Here is a 19,413-nt window from a genome sequence, read left to right on the forward strand (position 1 = left end):
CCCTCTGAACATTTTTGTAGCCCTCCTCTGGATCTGCATCAACAGGTCCATGTCTTTCCTGTGCTGGGAACTCCACAGCTAGATACAGCACTGTGTGATCTCACCGGAGTGGAGCAGAGGGGCAGAATCACCTCCCTTGACCTGCTGGCCATGCTTCTTTTGATGTAGCCCATGATAAAATTGGCTTTCTGGGCTGCAGGTGAACATTGCTGGGTCATGTTGAGCTTCTTGTCAGTCCTTCTCATCAAGGCTGCTCTCAAGCCACTCCTCACCCAACCTGTATTTGTGCTTGGGATTGCCCCAACCCCTGGGCAGGACCTTACACTTGGCATTGTTGAACCTCATGAGGTTCACACAGGCCCACCTCTCAAGCCTGTCTAGGTTTCTCTGGATGACATCCTGTCCCTTCAGCATGTCAGCTGCCTCACTCAGCTTGGTGTCATCAACAAACCTGCTGAGGGTGCACTCAATCCCACTATCTGTGTCACCAACAAAGATCATAGAACCATAGAATCAGTCAGGGTTGGAAGGGACCACAAGGATCATCCAGTTCCAACCCCCCTGCCATGGGCAGGAACACCTCACAGGAACACCAGAGCCTCATCCAGCCTGGCCTTAAACACCTCCAGGAATGGGGCCCCAACCACCTCCCTGGACAACCCATTCCAGGCTCTCACCACTCTCATGGGGAAGAACTTCTTCCTCATGTCCAGCCTGAATCTCCCCACTTCCAGCTTTATTCCATTCCCCCTAGTCCTATCACTACCTGAGATCCTAAAATGATATCCTAGAAGATGTTAAACAGCAACACTGAGAAATAGATCCACAGCTGCATTCTGCTATTTTTCTCCTCAAAATGCCTTATGGAATGGGCTTGGCATGACGCTTCAGAGTAATGAAGGGAGGTTTAGTTGTTTTCCCTCTGGAAATGGGAATCACAGATAACTTGGAGCTCCTTCCAAGTGGTGTCAGTGAGAGAGAGTTTGGTCCCAGGTTTAGCACGAGCAGCTGCTTGGCTGGAAGGAGGGTTTTCCAGCCAAGATAGAAGAGCATTAAAATCCATGTTCAAAAAAATCCCAAACACGAAGAAATAGTACATGCCCATTTATTTTTAAAATGTAATAAAAGGTTATTTTAAATGGAGGAAGATTAATAAAGCTCTAATTCAGCAAAGTACTTACAGATGTGCTGGACCCTGAGTAAGTACTTCAGCACTTATATGAATCAGAGCTTAGGGACTGGGCTTGAAATGTAGAGAAAGTATTGAAAGCCCTCACATCATACCTGCAGCTTACACTGCATATGAAGCTCACAGTACATAGGATCAACACATAAAATGGGATAAAGGTTTCCATTCCTAATCCTGCATTATTACCATTAATGGAAAGGTTTCCAGGCATGGGATCAGGTTTATGTTCAGCCATCAGTGTGGATAGTTTGGGCTGGAAAAGTTGATCACTGAAGTCACAGCAGCCTGGCTTTTGTGCTTCAGGGCAGTGAATAAACCTTATCAGCTCTAAGGTTAGGATCAGCCAGGTATGACCTGGGTGGGTACAAACCTCCCCAGTCACAGGGGGTGAGTAGAAGCAGCAGGAGAAAGAGATATAGATGATTTAAAATTAGGATTGATAAATATACTGCAGGAAAAATATGACGTGATTGCTCCTAGCAATGAAGCACTGAGCTTGGTATGTTTTGGGGACCCTTTCAGTCCTGTGTTTCTGAGGCTCAGTGACTAACATCGACTGGGCTAAAACAGATCTGCTTTTCTTTACAGCATTTGAGAAGCTGTACTTTGGACCTGCTATTTTCTTAGTTTTCCAACATGCCATGTAATAGTGTTAATTTACAGTAACACCTAAAATTTAGAAAGAGGAATTACATCCAAAAATAAACATAAGGATAAAACACTTTCAAGTATCATGGCAGCAGCTTAAAGATATTTTACAGGCTCCAGCTTAACATGTAATACCCCTTAATAAAGACCCTAAAGGATTTTTTAAAACAGAGGAGCAGCAAAGTGAAGAAGTCTATTAGGAACAAAAAAAGATAGTAATCAAAAAGCTACATCTAAATTAGGAAAACAGAATGTAGTATAAACACTGACAAATATAAAACCACATATAATAAGGCAAGTGAAAAAGATTTTACAGAACATTTTGCCAGAGGCATAAAAATGCACATAAAAACACATCAGAGACAGAAAGTCTACCAAGGACTTGCTGGGGCCAGCAAGCAGTGGAAATGCAAGAGAAGTCATGGGTGAAATACAGCCCTGGTGGATCAGGTAAATGATTCCCTCATGTGTCTGCATCAAGAGGGGGGCTGGAGGCTCCCACAACAAAACCCTATTTATTTGGAATGGGCTTGATGAGCTTACTGAATACAAATGTCACCAGCAGATGTTTTGGAATCCACAGGTAAATTGAGAGGGGTGAATTATAGAATAAGAGACATTTATGATCATCAAAGTCCAACTGTTAACCCAGCACTGCCAGGTCACCACTAATCCTTGTCCCTCAGCACTACATCTACATGTCTTTTAAATCCCTACAGGTATGGGGACTCCACTGTTTCAGGCAGCCTGTTCCAGGGTTGTCCGACTCAAATCTTCCCTGGCACAACTTAAGGACATTTGCCCTCATCCTAGCACTTGTTCCTTGGGAGAAGAGACTAACCCCCACCTCACAATAACTTCCTTTCAGGTAGTTGTAGAGAGCAAGTAGGTCTCCCCTCATCCTCTTTTTCTCCAGACTAAATAATTCCAGTTCCCTCAGCTGCTTCTCACAAGTCTTTTACTCTAAAACCTTCTCCAGCTTCACTGCCCTTTTTTGGACATGCTACAAATTGGAATTGCTGAGCTAAGATACCACTGGCCTAAGACTTCTAAAAAGATTAAAATATAATTATGTGAATAATTAACAGTATTTGTCCACAGTGGATGAGAAATAGTAAACTTGACACTGGTTTCTGAAGAGAAGTTTAAAACCTGTGGCCCAGCCAGTCTGACCTACACTAGGCAAATGAGTAGAAAATCTGATAAAGTGTAGGTACCTATAGATCCATAGGGATCCATTTGGGAGATCTGATACACTGGGACAAGGGCAACAGGGGGCTTTTGCAGAAAGAAGTCAAAGGTTATAATGCATCCACATTCTTCAAAGCAGTCAACGAACATGATGGAGAAGGTGACTGAACGTGTATTACATACCTGGGGGTGATGAAAGCTTTGCCACCCTAAGAGTTGTCAAAGTAATAAAAGTAGCATGAGATAAAGAAAGGGCTTCATGGATCAGCAGCTGCCTGCAAGAGAAACCAAAGGCCAGAAAGAGGTTCTCATTTTTGCAATGGGGAGAAGCTGTTGCTGGGATTCTGTGGTACCATGGGGCCCTGGCCAGGCAGCTGACTTCTAATTAGAAAGTTTGCTGAGAAGCCAAAAATTTTAAGCTGACTGCAAAGTTATAGAAGGACCCAGCAAGAAAATGTCCAAGTAAAGAACATAAGAGAGGATGGCCTTAGTCATATCTGTCTAATGAGTGGCTCTAACTGATCTATCATCATTCAAGAAAGACATCCTGAGGTTTTACAGTCACAACTGGTCCTTCTCTTGAAAGACCAGCTCAGAGAACAACCTAAGTCTAAAAGGCAAATAAAATGTGGCAAGAAACCTCTGTATGTCTTCTCAGGGACATGAGTTATTCTGAGTGGATGGTCCAGATCTCTTTTCCTATGGGTCAGAGCCATCAGACTGTGCCACATAGCTCACCCCCTGGAGCACCAGCACTGTACACCCTCTTTGCAGCTTCTTTCGTGAAGGACTTGTCATAGCTAAGGGAGAATAAGCACCTTTGGTATGTGTCTGCCGAGGTGAGGAGCATTGGCAACCCAAATCCCAGCACTGCTTTTCTTGCCCTCTCCTCAGAAGGATGCAAGTCTACCCAGAGCTCCAGCCTCTGACTGAAGACCTGCAGCCCAGAGCTGAGTCCCATCCCAAATCACCGTGTCCCTCTTTGCAGGATGCTCTCTCTCACCCAAGCTGCTCATCTAGAAACGGACTTTCTCTTTCCAAGATGTTGCTCCTTTTTGCTTTTAAATTTCATCTCCATTTGAAAGTTAGTACAAACACAGTGGTAAGAGGCAGAGGATGGAGACAGTTTCCCTATAATTTATTCATATCAGATTTAAGGGAAATTCTACTACTCTGACCTTTATCCCAGCAGACAAAGCTGGTGAGATTGGTTCCCCAGGTTCGGACCACATTATCCTACTATGGGAACAATCCCTGGCAATGATGCTCCCCATCCCCCAAGAGAGCAGCTTTGAAAGCAGATGGCTGGGTCTCCATCCACAAAGAGATATTCTGTGATCCCATAAATCAACCAGCCTTCCCCCATCTAACATAATGAAAACACCCAAATCATTGCAGAGTAGAAGGTAGGAGAGGGGCTCTGCTTTTCAAGTGCAGAAGCTCTAGCAAAGCTCAAGTCTCAGCCTGGCTCTGGTTTACCCTACAGCAGCCTGTGTATGAAAGGCTCCTGTTGCAAGGGCTTGTCATTTATCTTTCGTATGCTGAAAGCCTCATCTAGCTACAGAAAACACAATAATTTTTTATTAAACAAGGAATCTGCATTTCAGGGGATGCTTGAGGAGTGATGGGACAATGGAAGCTTCACTATGTCAGCACCATGAACCTCAGACCCCATACTTTCTCAGTTTGCAGGCACTGAAGTATTTCACCCACCAGCAAAGCATGAACACGCAAAAAAACACTTAAAATCAATCATCATTTTCACATATTTTCACTACAGAAAATGGAACATGCTTTAGAAATTATTGCATATTAGAAACAAGAGACTGTCCCCTGGCTCCTATTCAGGCAGCAGAGTTGCAGAAACATCCTCCACATCTCCAGCGTGATCCAAATTCTCAAACAGGATCCAGCTCTGTGGCCAAAAGCACTGAGCCAGTAGGGACCCATCACCTCATCTCCCCAAACTCCTCAGCACTGCCTTTTGCAGTTGTTGCAGCACTGATACATGCATATGATTTTAGAAGAGAACCACACCACCATTTTTATAAGGATCTGGATCTAACAACTACTTGGGAGTCCACACTTCACCAGCAGTAAGACCTAACAATTAATCAGATTGCTCCTCTGCATCATGTTAAAGTAAAGAAGTTCCAGGTCATATCTGAATATGTTAAAAGCAGCATTTGGCCTTCCAAGTACATATATCAGTAAAGCCTTATAACTACCTCCTAGCATTTGACATTCTTTTCATTACCATAATTTACTAAGTGCATTGCCAGGTGCTCCTGGCAAGCTTCCAGGCTGCCTTCAGCCAGACGATGGATAAACTCAGAAAAAAACAGGCTGTTGCTGCCCCCAAAACTTTGAAATCTGAGCAAAAGGGGAAAAGGGCAACAAAAAAAAAATGACAACAAAAAACCCACAACAAACACTCCACCAAAAATCACCGGCCACCAGGGCAGGCACAGATGTCAGGAAGACATAGCAAAAGGAACAACATCCTCCAACATCCTGTAAAGTCAACATGCAACCATCCCTGGAGGGATTTAAAAGATGTGTAGACAGGGTGCTCAGGGACATGGTTTAGTGGTGACCTGGCAGTGCTCATTTAATGGTTGGACTCAGTGATCCTGAAGTTCTCTTCCAAACAAAACACGGACAAAATTCTGTACTTTTAACTGCAATTCCTGAAACTCCTAGTGCTGCCTTCCTCCCAGTTATGGGTGCTTTCTTGGTATAGGTGGTTATAGATGGTTACTTCTACACCTGTTCAGTGTGGGTAATTAGTAAGTCATTAGCTCTGTGAGCTGAAAGGCTCTCTATTGTCAGGAGCAGCCTCAATTCTGGTCGAGTTGTCATTATTATGGGCTCTTTAGCGGATGGATGGCTGAAAATGTGTCTCACAGCAATAAGATAATGGCTGAGAAATGTGATTCTGGTAGCCCCCTGATTGCTACTGGCTTTCATTGGAATCGTTAGGAGATGAAGATACCTCATACCTCATCAGATAATGTCTTTCCTTAACAAAGGATCTAAGTTATCTTGGAAAAGTTTGAAAGCTTCTCACCTTTTGGACAGGGAAAAGGCACAGTTATGGCTCACCGAGATTTAGTAGTTATGTCAAATTAGAGAAGATTTTGTATGAAAATACTGGAAGAAGGTATGAAAAAATTGCAAGATTTTTTTTTATACAAAAAGAGCACACATATACCTGCTGTTGCCATTAAGAGACAGAAGATAAATGAAAAAAGCCTTTGAGCTGAAAGAAAATCAACATGAATTCATTGCTAAGTGTTAGCGATCATATATAGAGCATACATCCAACTACAGCAGCAGAAATGTGTTGTTGGAGGAATAGAAGGAACAGGAAACCATTTGCTAATAAAAATCACCATCTGCCTCTGGAATGAAGAATTCCTCAGTTCAGATGTTTTAGTCAAATGAAAGCATCCAGGAAAGCAAAAGTAACCCTATAAATCCACATCCGGATAATAAGGAACCACAGGGCTGGTGGCAAAATCTCATTGACTTAATAGGTGAAGGGTCGGATCTTATGATTCCAGCTCTCCAGAGGGTGAAAGCAATGCAAGGTGGCCTTGTGGCCACGTTTACAGCCCCCTGCCAAGGTGATTATAAGACAAACATCCCAAACCTGCTCTCAGCAAAAGAGATGTGTACCATTTTCTTCCCCACAGGCTGTTAAACCCTCTGATTTCAAGGCACATGATGAAGCCGACGGTAGGAACATGCTGACATCTTTACGAGGAAGAACTGGCTGTGACAGCCCTGTGTGCAAGCAGGGAATTATTTTATGTTTTGTTAGCCTGACTTTTGGGAACAGATGGGAACGGAGCCATAGGAAGCCTCCTTGTACATGAACTGGCCCAACTTGCAATTCATTAGTGAGGCCCTATGCAGCTAAACCCTCTGCTTGTCCCATCTGCAGCAGCCAGAACCTCAGTGACCTGCAAACCCACCACCTGGCACCCCCAACCTTGCCATCACCATTTATAAATCTTTACATTTGAGACATGAAGCTGATCGATAATTCCAGGATGCAGATGGAGCATATGGAGACTATAGCAAGGAAAACAAAAGCAGAAGCCATGGGCCATTTCCATAATTAGAAAGAGTTTCTAATTATGCAAAGGTCATTGACTGAGCATGGTGCTACATTTAAATATTTTAGTGTGACTTTGCCTGGATCCTCTCAGAAATGTTTGTGTGTGTGTGTGAGTAAATGCTTCTCTGTACTTCTGTAAGATTAGGGAACTCAGAAAAAGTGCAAATGTCTCTGTTTCATGCCACGTGAGAACTTTAAAGCAGACTCAAGCATCTTGGGGGCTTTGAGCTTCTTTTTTTTTATTTTTTTCCCTGTAGCTATTTATTCATGCTTTGACTCCTGGTGACTCCATGCAATTTCCAGCACAAAGTTGAGATAAACATTTTTAACTCCCCAAATTCACATCAGCTCTGTGTAGTGCTGTGATGACAGCTTGGTGTTGTAGGGTGTCACCTTCAGCCCAGCCAACCCTCTGCACCCACAAGACATGGTTGGCATGGTCAGGGCAAAGGAGACAATGTTTGACTTTTTTTTTCCCCCTCCTCCTCTTTGCAAATGTGTAACAGTGAGAAGGGACATTATCCCCAGGTCCGTGGGAAGCACAAAGCGATGGCTGTGCTGTCCTCCTTATAAAAATTCAAGGCTGTCCTCATTTTTCCTGGAGGTTTTGGTGGTTTGCACACATGTATCTTTGTTGTCCCACTCCCCAGCCCAAGTGCTGCCCAGTCCAAAAGCCTCCAACACAAGCCCAGCCCTGCTGCCTACACAGAAATCAGTAAATTCTGACAAACTCAGTCAAAACTTCAAAAACAGGGGACAATTTTTTTCAATTCCATCTTGGAGAAACCCCCTGCTTTTACTTTCAGCAATGCTGCCAATTCAGTTCAGTGAATTTCAGTTGCTAATACTAACAGCTCAGCTTTTCCCAAAATCAAGCCCTTGAAGCCTTTCTGGTCGGTTCCTCATCACTGCAAGCACAGAGAAGAGCGGGATGCTGGACTTACCAGGAAACTAGTTTCCATATGCCTGTTTCAGATTTTAATTCAAATATATTCTCTGTGACCACTGAGGTCCCTGGCTGGACTCTGTGATTTTAAAAAAGGATTAATGCAGCGACAGCCTTCAGCCAGATGCCCCCCAAAGAGGTTTTGACCTGGTTGTGTCCTGAGTACTTTACCTCTGTAAACCCACTGCTTCAAATGTCTTTTCTATCTCCAGCCCTATCTTATTTCTTCTTCTGATAGGCATTTAAATGCTGGGCTCACTACAGTTACAAGCAAATTTTTATAGAGCCCTTGATTTAGCAACCTAACAGCTTATATATATATATATATTTCATTTGGGGGGGGGGGGGGGGGGGGGGAGGGGAGGTGGGGGAGGATGGATGCCCACAGTTGCCCAGAGGAATCTGTGTTCATGGGGAAGCCTAACACATATGAAGGGTCCTCACCTCGCCTCATCACGTGGTGGCACTTTTGGATCAATGCAGGTCATTCTACTCTGCTCATCTCTAAAAATCTAGGACTTAAGCAGCATCTGGGAGTGAAGAGTTACACCGTTGGTAAACACAGGGGGATGTACTGGGCTTCTTCCATTAGCCACAAGCAGGATTAAGGCCAAAGAGCTCCCTCCTGCCAAAAACCAGGGAGAATAATCCTGTCATAAGCTATTAATATGGAGCTGTATTGGCACTTGGCAGCAAACCACCAAACCCACAAAGTTGTGTTTAATTTGCTGTTAGAGGACAGACTGAGTCTTCTTCACTCAATTATACAGAGATGATATTTCAGCACCAAGCCCTGGAAAAACACCACCTCTCAGCTCTCACTGTCCCCACATCTCCATCCTAGGGTTGCTGACATTGCCTGTCCAACGTTACTCAAAAGGAAATTTCAGGAACTTCTACTTGCCAGGATAGCCCATCTGCAATAAAATCAACAGGTTTGCCATGCACAGCAGTGTTGCTGTGGGAAGCAGAAAGTGTGTCACTTCCCAAATCCACCCCACCAGCCCTGACAGCCCTGGCACCTATCTCATATCAGCCTCAGGCACATGCCAGAGTAGCAAAGCCAAGCAAAAATAACCCCATCTTTGCCCCAGAAAAGGAACCAAATTGGATTTTTGGCTTTCCACAGGATTTCTTCACCCACTTGCCATTGTAGCCTGCAGGTCGCTATGCAGCCAGGCTCACCATCAGTGCTGGACTTTGCCTGGTGCCTTCCTGCCTGTCTCAGCTCCCCCCCAGACATGAAGCCTTCCCCCAACATCCAGGATGTCGGTCTCTATTTTTACTCAAGTCCCTTTAACTTCTTGACATTCTTAAGGCAGCAGCCTGGAGGAAATAGATAATCCCACTGGTGGCACCATGCAGCTCCAGTCCTTGGTTATGAAGATAAAACTTATTTTCAGGGTTCATCACACTCCTGATCTCACTGCAGCTCCTAAGTCACAAAATCACAACTGTAATGCCCACAAGCTTTTGTTCCATAAAGTGTTACGATTAGTCATCATAGCCTTCATGTAGATGGGGAACAACAAAAAAAGAACATCTCTCATTTTAATATATACAGCCTGGGAGACAGCTATAGCCTTTTATCTCAGCTCATTGAATATCTCAAGTCCCATTAGAGGTAGGAAGCTGGTTAGCTGCCCCAATAGACAGCCTCCATTGTCTGGTGACATGAAAAACAGGATGCAAGGATGCACTGAGGTCTTTTATAAACTGCAATGACTGAAGCAGGGACTGCTGCTAATATTACTTTTGTCCTACACTCTCTGTGCAAGAATATGAGTTGGATATTTCCTTCATTTTGTTCTACAACTGCAGGGTCATTATATATATTTTTTGTATTTATTTTTTTTCCTGTTTCATACAAAGTTGCTGTTTGGTCCCACTTTTCCTTTGTTTCCAGCACGAGAAGATACGTGCAGAACAACCACTGCCTTAGGAATACTTCAAGGCAAATAGAGGAGAAACTCCAGAGCAGCTCTAGGGAGAACGCTCCCACGTTCCTGAGATTCTTCTTCCAATGCTCCACAGACAGACTCACAGTTTTATTTGCAAAAACTGGGAAGTCTTCCAAATCCCAGCCTGTAGAGCCTTACATACACACACAAAAAAAAAAAAAAGGGAAAAAAACCCACAGGAAAAATCACATTTTTCCCTCACTGCAGAGCAAGAGACCCTTGGAAGTAGCAAAGCCCCTGCAGATGTGCCCTTGTGAAACAGCATGCTACAAGCGTTCATCACTGATGTGCCACTTCCCAGCAAGCGTGCAGGGCACAAGATTTCAATTTGCAAACACAGCTCTGGGTTTTGTCTCCATGGATAACGTTCTCTTCATCTGCAGGAAAATTCAAGATGCAGATAAACAGTGCTTGCTGGGAGCCCTTGATGGAGCAGTGTCCCTTGTCTGAGCTCCTGCACTCATTTTATTTGTGCTGGTGCCTCCAGTGTGGAGCAGCACTTGAATTCCATGCACCTGGGTGACAGACTCTTGTGTTTGCTGCTGTCAAGGGTTAGGGCTGGGCTGGCCACTTAACAAGTGATAGACACTCTCAATTAACCCCTTTCCCTTTCCAAAGGGGAAAGAGAAGGGAATAAAGGAAAGAAAGGTATGGGTTAGGATCGAAGGCAGAATGGGCAGAGTCCTCCTTGGACACTAGCCATCGAAGAAGAGGCTTAACCCTTGTGATACCTCAGCTTTATATTGCATATGACATACAAAGAAATTGCTTGATGGTCAGTTTAGAGTCACCCAAACTGTCTGCTTCTCCCCACAGGTGCCGTGCCAGCTCTTACTGCACCCCCATCATGGTACACAAGACTTAGCAGTGACCTTGATCTGCACAGGAGCAAGTACAAGCAAGAGCTTTTCTTCAAATCAGTCCTTAGTAGTAACTCTAAACATCAGTCTTACTACTACTAGAAGCAGACACCATCTTAACTTCAGAAAGTACCATCACTGAGAAGACTGTGAGAACTGAATTAGTTCTTTTCTAGCCCAAGCCAGGAAAGCCCCCATTTTCCCAGCAAGTGGGGACGAAAAAAAACCCCAGTGTTTCTGATTGGCAAAGACAGGACACATATAACCCCTCACCTCTGCAGCCAAGCCAACATGGGCAAGCACATTCCTAGAAAGCCTGACATCTTGTTGCAAATACTGGGATTGACGTGAGCAGCAATGGAGAAACCCCTGCAAGTGGCCCAATTTTACAACATGGGCTCAGGGCTTTGTAGCAGAGATATGATTTTTGCTCCTTCGTGTTTTATTATCCTGTTGGATCTCAGAAAAACTATTGACCTTGAAAGTGCATTTGCCCTTCTCTCCAAGTACTCCACTCTGTCTTGGTCAGTTACTGTTAGTGACGTCAACAGAAGAGAAATAAAAGCTGAACCAACAGATTTTAACTTAATTTCACACATCCTGAGCACTCATTCTGCTGGCCAGGGAGACTAATGAACTCCACCTTTCCAGATCTGATCCACTCCAAGTTGCTGTAGACTCTCCTGGAACCACACACTCTCAGGCTCAGAGGTGACAACTCAAACCAGAGTAAGGCACATGAGTAGTGCTGATGGACAACCTGTCTTGAAAAGACAGGAGGGCCACACAGAAGCTGAGCCAGGGTCAGAATCATGTGGGTCTCTACGTTGGGCTGCACAACCTCACTACATATAAGCTATTAGCATTCATGCAGAAAGGTCTGACAGACCCTGTTTTGAAATGCTGAAGTGTTGACACTTCACACCAAGGTGCGTTTTGTCTTGCTGGCAAAGCAGAAACTGCTCTGTTAAATTTGCAGACTTTCCCTGGTAGACCTTCCCCTTGCCCTAACTCAGAAGTAGCCCAGCACTAATGTCCATGCTCAATATCAGCAAAGGAGCACATTCATTTAATTGTCAATGTGGCTACAGTTTGCTTGTAGATCACCCAAATCAGCAATGGAGAAGGTAGAGAGGTAGCTCATGGGAAAGGCCAGTGTCTGGACCTGGTTCTGGCAGCACCAACACCTGACACCTCTTAGATCCAAGTGCTCATACTGCTAGAGGACTACCTATGTGCAGCCCAGATCCATGATATGGCCAGGAAGCAAGACCAAAAAAACAAACCAAAACAAAACAAATACAAAAAAAAAAAAAAAACCAAACACAAAACCAAACCACAACAACAAAACCACCAAACAACATCCTCCTCTGTATCTCTTCCCCAGCTCTCTCCGCATCCAAAAATCTGTTGTGAGTGAAGCTGGTACCCATGCACTATCCTGATAAGAACCAAAACGCTCAGCTGCTGGTTATCATCTTTGCTGTTTGAATGCAGATTATGAAGCAAGGATGAAGGCAGGTACTGAAAGGTTCCCCAGCCACCAATGTGCCTGTTTCCCATGGGAAAACCCCAGTGCCTTTGAAAGCCTGCCCTCCTGAGTGCATATATCGCTCCTGCTTTGAAATTGGGCTGCCTGACAAGCAGGATGCTGGGTCCCCTACCTTTAGAGCAAAATTCATGCCATTGTACTCGCACATTGCAACCAAGCCCTACTGAAGATGTTATCAGGAAAGGGAATTATTTGCTTCTGGAGAATATACTTGTGGCTCTCAGCTATTTGGCTGCACAAATATATGGAGGGTTGCTGATAACTCACCAAGGGAAGTCTGGAAAAAGGATTCTGCAACAAGATAATTCTCTTTGTAGACCCTTATTTTATGCATTTTTGTTTCCTTCCTCCTTCTTCACACACACACACACTTCCCCCTTCCTTTCCCCCTCCCCCCTTTTCCATTTACATCTAAATGGGATCTTTGTTTTCTCTCTGAGTCAATATTTAGCCACTTGTTCCTCGTTCAAGCCTCCTAACTCACTTTCTCAGAGAAGCAGCATTCCCAGGAGAGAAGTGGGCCTGAGCAAGACCCGGATCTGGTGCCATGGAGCTCCACCAGGTATTCCCAGTCCACAGTGAGAATGACTTTTACACATGGATTTGTAATTGAGTGATGCAAACTTCATTATTACAAGCACCTGGAAATAAATACCACATCCTCTATAAAAATGTCCATGATACTTGGCATAACAAAAATCCAGGATCAAGTTCTTCAGAGGAGATTTGCATCAATGTCACCAGCAGTGACACATAGCTTTAGATAATTTACCTAGCTTTAGATAAAGAGGCACTTCCTAAAGAGCCTTCTCAAACAAGGATGTATTTCCAGATAATTGTTTTAGATGCTTTCTCTTGTAGAGACTTGCATTAACTCTAGGAACAGACAAGGAAATCTGTCCAATAACAGATTGATTTCCACTGGTGTACCAGCCACTCTTTGTCCAGCTATTGTCAGACCAGCCAATGGTGTTCAGTTGATTTACAAGATCCAGTATTCATAGTCACTGCTTTTTCTTGTTTTTTAAAGCTACAAGTAGGCATGCCTTTGTTTCTAGTCCTGTCTATATGCAAAAGTATCATGTTCTTATCTGCAAGATGAGCTACACCAGCTGGGACAAAAAGCGTGACATTATTTCAATCCACATCATATGCTCCAAAATAGATTTATGTTTATAAATAAGCAGACACGTTAAGAAGAACAAAGAAAGAAAGAAAACAAACCAAAAAAGAAGGGCATTTTTAGGCTTACATAAAGCATCACAGAGACCTAATTACAACCTATAACCTTGGTGGTTTTTCTAAACAGAGACCAAATAATAGTTTTTCAGTTTCACCATATGGAGAAGCCTGTAAGGTGAATTCATGTGACATATTTTACACAGCTGCTTATCTTTGTTTTGGTTGCTCCAAGTCTGTGCTGCCTTAACTCAAGTCAGCTAGGAATGAAACTTGGCTTTGTGGGAAGAACCAACTTCCCAGAGAACAAAAATGGCTGAAAATTCAGGGATGCAGAGCTGCATGCAGCTCCTGGGTAAAGACAAGAAGGTTTCAGCCACCATCTAACAGCCTTGCACGTATTACTCAGAAGTGTCCTCATCTTATGAATTTCCAGAAAAACGGAAATACTGGAGAGGTTATGCAGAAAAATATATCGATCTTTAGTGTGACAACACCAAGTGTTGCCCAGGCCACAGATGGTCCCAGATCATTAGCCCACATGATGACTGCTAGGGTGGAGGTGGGCTTCATTGTGACCAGAAAAAAAAGCAGGGGGAAGCTTGAGGGGAGAAAATGAAGGAAAACACTTGCAGATACAAGGAGTTGTTTGGTGCAGGATCTGTGTGATGGTGACCAAGGAGCTCAGGAGGAGTTGTGAGGTTTTTGAATTACAGAATGGGTTTGGTTAGGATGGACCTTTCATGATAATCTAGTTCCACCCCATGCCATTGTCAGAGACACCTTCCATTAGATCAGGTTGCTCAAAGCAACCTAAACTTCAACACTTCTAATGATAGGGCGATTTCTCTAGTGGCTACATCTAGCCCATATCTGGTGCTAAACTCTAGCAGCTGCTATATTACCTGATGACCCCTCCCTGGCAGAGAAGGGGAATCAGGAAAAGGAGAGGTTGAAATCAAAACAGATTTGTGAAAGAGCCAAATTAATACCAAAGTTAATATAAAATACATGAAGTTATACTCAGACCAGCAAAAGTGCAGCAGTCACAATACTGAGGAAGGGAGTCCTCAAAAGCAGGAGAAGAAAAAGGCGCAGAGTCAGGAACACCAGTAGGAAGGTCTCTTCTCAGCAAACTTGTCCCTTTATACTGAGTGTGATGTTCATGGTCTGGGACACAACTGTAGCCAACTCCAGTCAGCCGTCCTGGCTGACTCACAACTGATAATGACCTGCAATCCATGGCTGGCCTGGGATTCTGTCCCAGCAGTGGTCATCCAACCAATTCCTTCTTCGAGGGAGTGGGCTGATCTGTGTTGGTAGATGACTGTTGGAGACAAGTTGTGACAAAGAGCATTGAATGTCCTGAGGCCCCTTGCTTAAATAGCTGATTAGAAAGAGGATTTTCCAGGTGTGCTGTGCACTGGCAGGCCAGCTCCTTCTCCAGCCCTGCCAGGAGGCATGGACATCCATCCCTTGCCCTGTTTCCCTCTGTGGGTCCTCTCTCTGATACCCAGTGCCAGGAGAAAAACGCTGTCTTCTCCCTCTTTTCAGCATGACCATCTTTCCTTGGGACATCAGCATTTTTCAAAGTGAAACACATGACAAAACCCATCCCTATGTGGAAAATTGTAGCAGACCAGAGTGAGATTCAAAGTGAGATCCAGAGTTCTCTTCCCTTTCTACCCTGCCCTGATGAGACCACAGATGAAGTACTGTGTCCAGTTCTGGGCTCCCCAGTTCAAGAGAGACAGGGAAATACTGGAGAGAGTCCAATGGAGGGTTATGAAGATGCTGAGGAGACTGCAGCATCTCTCTGATGAGGAAAAGCTGAGAGACCTGGGGCTGTTTAGCCTGCAGAAGAGCAACCTGAGAGGAGCTCTTCTCAATGCTTGTCAATATCAGGAGTTAAGAGAATGGGGCCAGACTCCTTTCAGAGGTGCCCAGTGACAGGACGAGAGGCAGTGTGTGCAAACTGAAGCCCAGCAGGTTCCATCTGAATGAGGAAAAACTAATTTCTTGTGCAGGTGTCAGAGCACTACACAGACTACCCAGAGAGGCTGTGGATCCTCCTTCTCTGGAGAGATTCCAAACCTGCCTGGACATTGTGATCCTGAGCAACCTGAGCTCTAGGGGAAGCTGCTTTAGCAGTGTGTATTAGATGATCTCCAGAGGTCACTTCCAACCCCCACCGTTCTGTGAGATTCACCAATTTCTTCCAACTCTCCTAAGCACACAGACAGAGCTTTATAGACACACGTATTCAATTCTGACCAAAAGCAACTTAAATCCAAACGATGCAATTTAAAAACATTAGTTGGTTCTTAAACCCCTTCTTCCTTCTCAACCACTGACCACAGCAGGATGATTTTGCAGCGAGGCTCAGTGTAATTCTTCTGCCTGCTGTCTCAAATTCACACAGAGACTGAATTCTATAACAACCCCGCTTAAGCAAAATGCACAATTTGATTAATCTCAGCAACACACCAGCTCCGGGTACGAGAGAGGCAGCCATGTGCATTTTAACAAAGTTAAAGCCCAAAGCTTTTCATTTCACCCTAATGGATAGCAAAGGTCATTCTCCATTTGATAAATGACAGCAGCATTGCTGCATTTGTCTTCTGGCTGGCAGTGTTGGATTCCTCTGAAGTTGTGTTAATGAGGTTCATCCTCCCATGGAAAGGAAATCCTCCAGTGAGGCACTGGCACTGGATTTATTGTGAAGATACCTGTTCTGCATGCACACAACAGGATAAATGCAACTTCCTATCTCACTGGTGAGATGCCCACAGCAGCTACATTTTGATGGAACGACGTTCTCTCTGACATAAATTCCAAGCAGTGAGAATTGAGTCTGCAACTAGATGTATTTATTCTCTCCATGACTCAGTTGAGCAACATTTTTCAGAAGGGACAGATATCAGTGAAGAATTAAAGGCTAGAGATTCTGTTTTCCCCCCATGGGAAAAAATGCCTAAAATAAAGCTATCAGCCCAAATTCTGGAAGTGTGATATTTATTTTGCTTGCAAAACCACTCAGCAACACCCAGAAGCCATGGAGTTCCCAAGCATGCCCATAAATTAGAGGAGATATGTGCGTGTGCTTAATGTTGCTCTTATGTCTTGCATGGTGAAAGGCAGATGAATTAAAGCTGTAGGAGATGTAGGAACCTCTCTTCCAAGAGTGAGGTAGGAGCCATGGGGGAAGAATGTGACCAGACTGCAGCACGGAAAGTACTGAAGAGGAGAAGGGTGTGGTAGAAAGCTTAGAGAGCAGGCAAGGGTGCTGTAAAATCCTCTGAAGAGTAAGCAGTGTGTAACAGCCATTCTCCTCCTCCTTCTTCTGCTTCTGCTGCTGCTTAAGAAGCCCAGCAGACCATCTGGAAGACAGTGTAAAGAAAAGCCCAGGAGACAACATCTCCAGAGAAGAAATCCTGGCTGGAGCATTAGCTGCCCAACTGGGCATCACTGACTTGATCCATTGTCCTCACCTGTGGTTTGGATCTGGAGAGACACATTTTTTTCCAGGTACCTTCTTCTGCAAAGGCAGAGCAGTCCTTAGAGTTGATGAGTGGCTTAAAGTCATGGGGAAAACTTCAAACACAGGGGTTTGTCCTTAAATTGCACAGCCCATTAACAAGCCCAAATTAAAACAAACCTTATTAGCAGAAGATCTGAGGGAGAAGGTGGCTTCAATTTTCATACAAATGACACACAAATGAATAGCAGAGATTTGATACAGGGATAATGGTCCTTCAAATGCAGCCTTACCAACTGCAATTGGTCAAGTATAGACCATGCCTGCCAAAATCACGAGACTGACACTGAAAAAAATCAGCAGACTACAGAAAACACTCCATTTAATTTTTTGGGTTTTGACATTGGGGAGTTGAGATTTCATATTTTGAAACTGTTCAGTACCCATGAAAAAGGAACTTTACATTTAAATAATCCATACAGGGTTGTTGTGAAGGTAGTGGAGGAACTGAGTTAGGTAAGAAACTCAGAGCAACCTTTTGCCTGGGTACTCAAAAGGCTTTTTATGTTTTAATGTATTAGAGAGTACTTGCATTTTTCTCCCTAACCAGGAAAGCTCAGAAGCAGTTAGAGGTGCCAAGGAGTCACCCAGCCACTGGCCAAGCAACACAGATCATACATGCCCGTTATCTCTGGGGACAGTCCTTTGCAGCATAGGACCTACAACATAGATCAACTGCCAGCTGAATATGAACCAATGTGGCCCAGGCAGCCAACAAGGCCAACAGCATCCTGGCCTGGATCAGCAATAGTGTGGCCAGCAGGACTAGAGAGTTGATTGTCTCCATGTATTTGGCACCAATGAAGCTGCACCTTGAGTACTATGTCCAGTTTTGGGTCCCTTACCACAAGAAAGGCATTGAGGTGCTGAAGCATGTCCAAAGAGCAATTAAGCTGGTGAAGAACAAGTCCAATGAGGAGTGGCTGGTGGGACTGGACTTGTTTAGCTTGGAGAAAAGGATGCTGAGAGGAGGCCTTCTTGCTCTCTAAAACCCTCTGAAAGGAGATTGGAGAAAGATTGTTCGGTCTCTTCTCCCAAATAACAAGCAATAGGACAAGATGAAATAGCTATGCTAGGAGAAATTTAGGTTGGACATTAGGAACAATTTCTTCCCTAAAAGCATTGTCAAGCCCTGGAATAGGCTGCCCAGGGAAGGGGTGGAGTCATTATCCCTGAAGGGATTTAAAAGACACGTATGTGTGGTGCTGAGGGACGTGGTTCAGTGGTGACCTGGCAGTGCTGGGTTAATGGTTGGGTTCGAGAATCTCACAGGTCTTTTCCAACCTTAATGATTCTGTGATTCTATATGAGAGGCACAACATGACCAGCACATTCAAGTCACCTAGGCATAGGAGTGGGTTTAAAATGGCTATCATCTTTTACTGTTCTCTTTGCATCTTCTTTTTTGCAATTTGCATCACCACCAGCGTGTTTCTAGCCCTTCTGTGCAGAGAGAGTATCATGATGGCCTTGAACTACCTTGAATGATCACATGCTTCTGCAGAACCCCATGACTTCAAAGCATCCCTCATCTATATGATGGCCAGCACAGGGCTGAACATTACCCACAGGGATCAACCAAAACCCTCAGTCACAAAATCAAAGGGCAGCAACTGTGCTCAAAACTGACACATGATGAGCCCTGCTGACCACCAAACCCTTCCCGTGGTGAACAGCAGACCTGCACACACAACAGCTCCTTTCATCCTGACCTCCAAAAGTCATCTCCTTTTGGGCAGCCACGCAGACCTCTCTATTCGCATGACTTCGCTCTCTGCCTTTGCATCTGGACAGGCAATGAAATCACCACATTAAGGTTTAAAGATCTGCCAGCAGTTCAAAATTCCTACTTATTAGACATAATCATAATCCTGTAATGACAATATAGTACATTATAATTTGCAAGGAGAGGGGGGGAAAGCTTCATGACATAAATTGCTCGCCTCTCTGATTCACCAACCCAAGTGCAATTATGGCACATGGATTATGTGGTATGGATACCTCATGTGCAAGTCATAAAAAGGGAGACGAGTTGGTATGGGTTTTGCTACCACTGCTTGAGGTACAGGACCTGCTTGGGAAAGTCTCAGTACCTACCAGATGCAGCCCATTGTCCTTGGGGTCATTATTTGTACACCAAAAATACATAAAGTCTCAGTCATGGGCCAGGATTTCCCTCTCCAAATCATTGTGCAAATAGAAGGAGCCAGAAACATGATACTT

This window comes from Indicator indicator, chromosome 4 (genome assembly GCF_027791375.1).
Source record: "Indicator indicator isolate 239-I01 chromosome 4, UM_Iind_1.1, whole genome shotgun sequence".
NCBI classification, from domain to species: Eukaryota; Metazoa; Chordata; class Aves; order Piciformes; family Indicatoridae; genus Indicator; species Indicator indicator.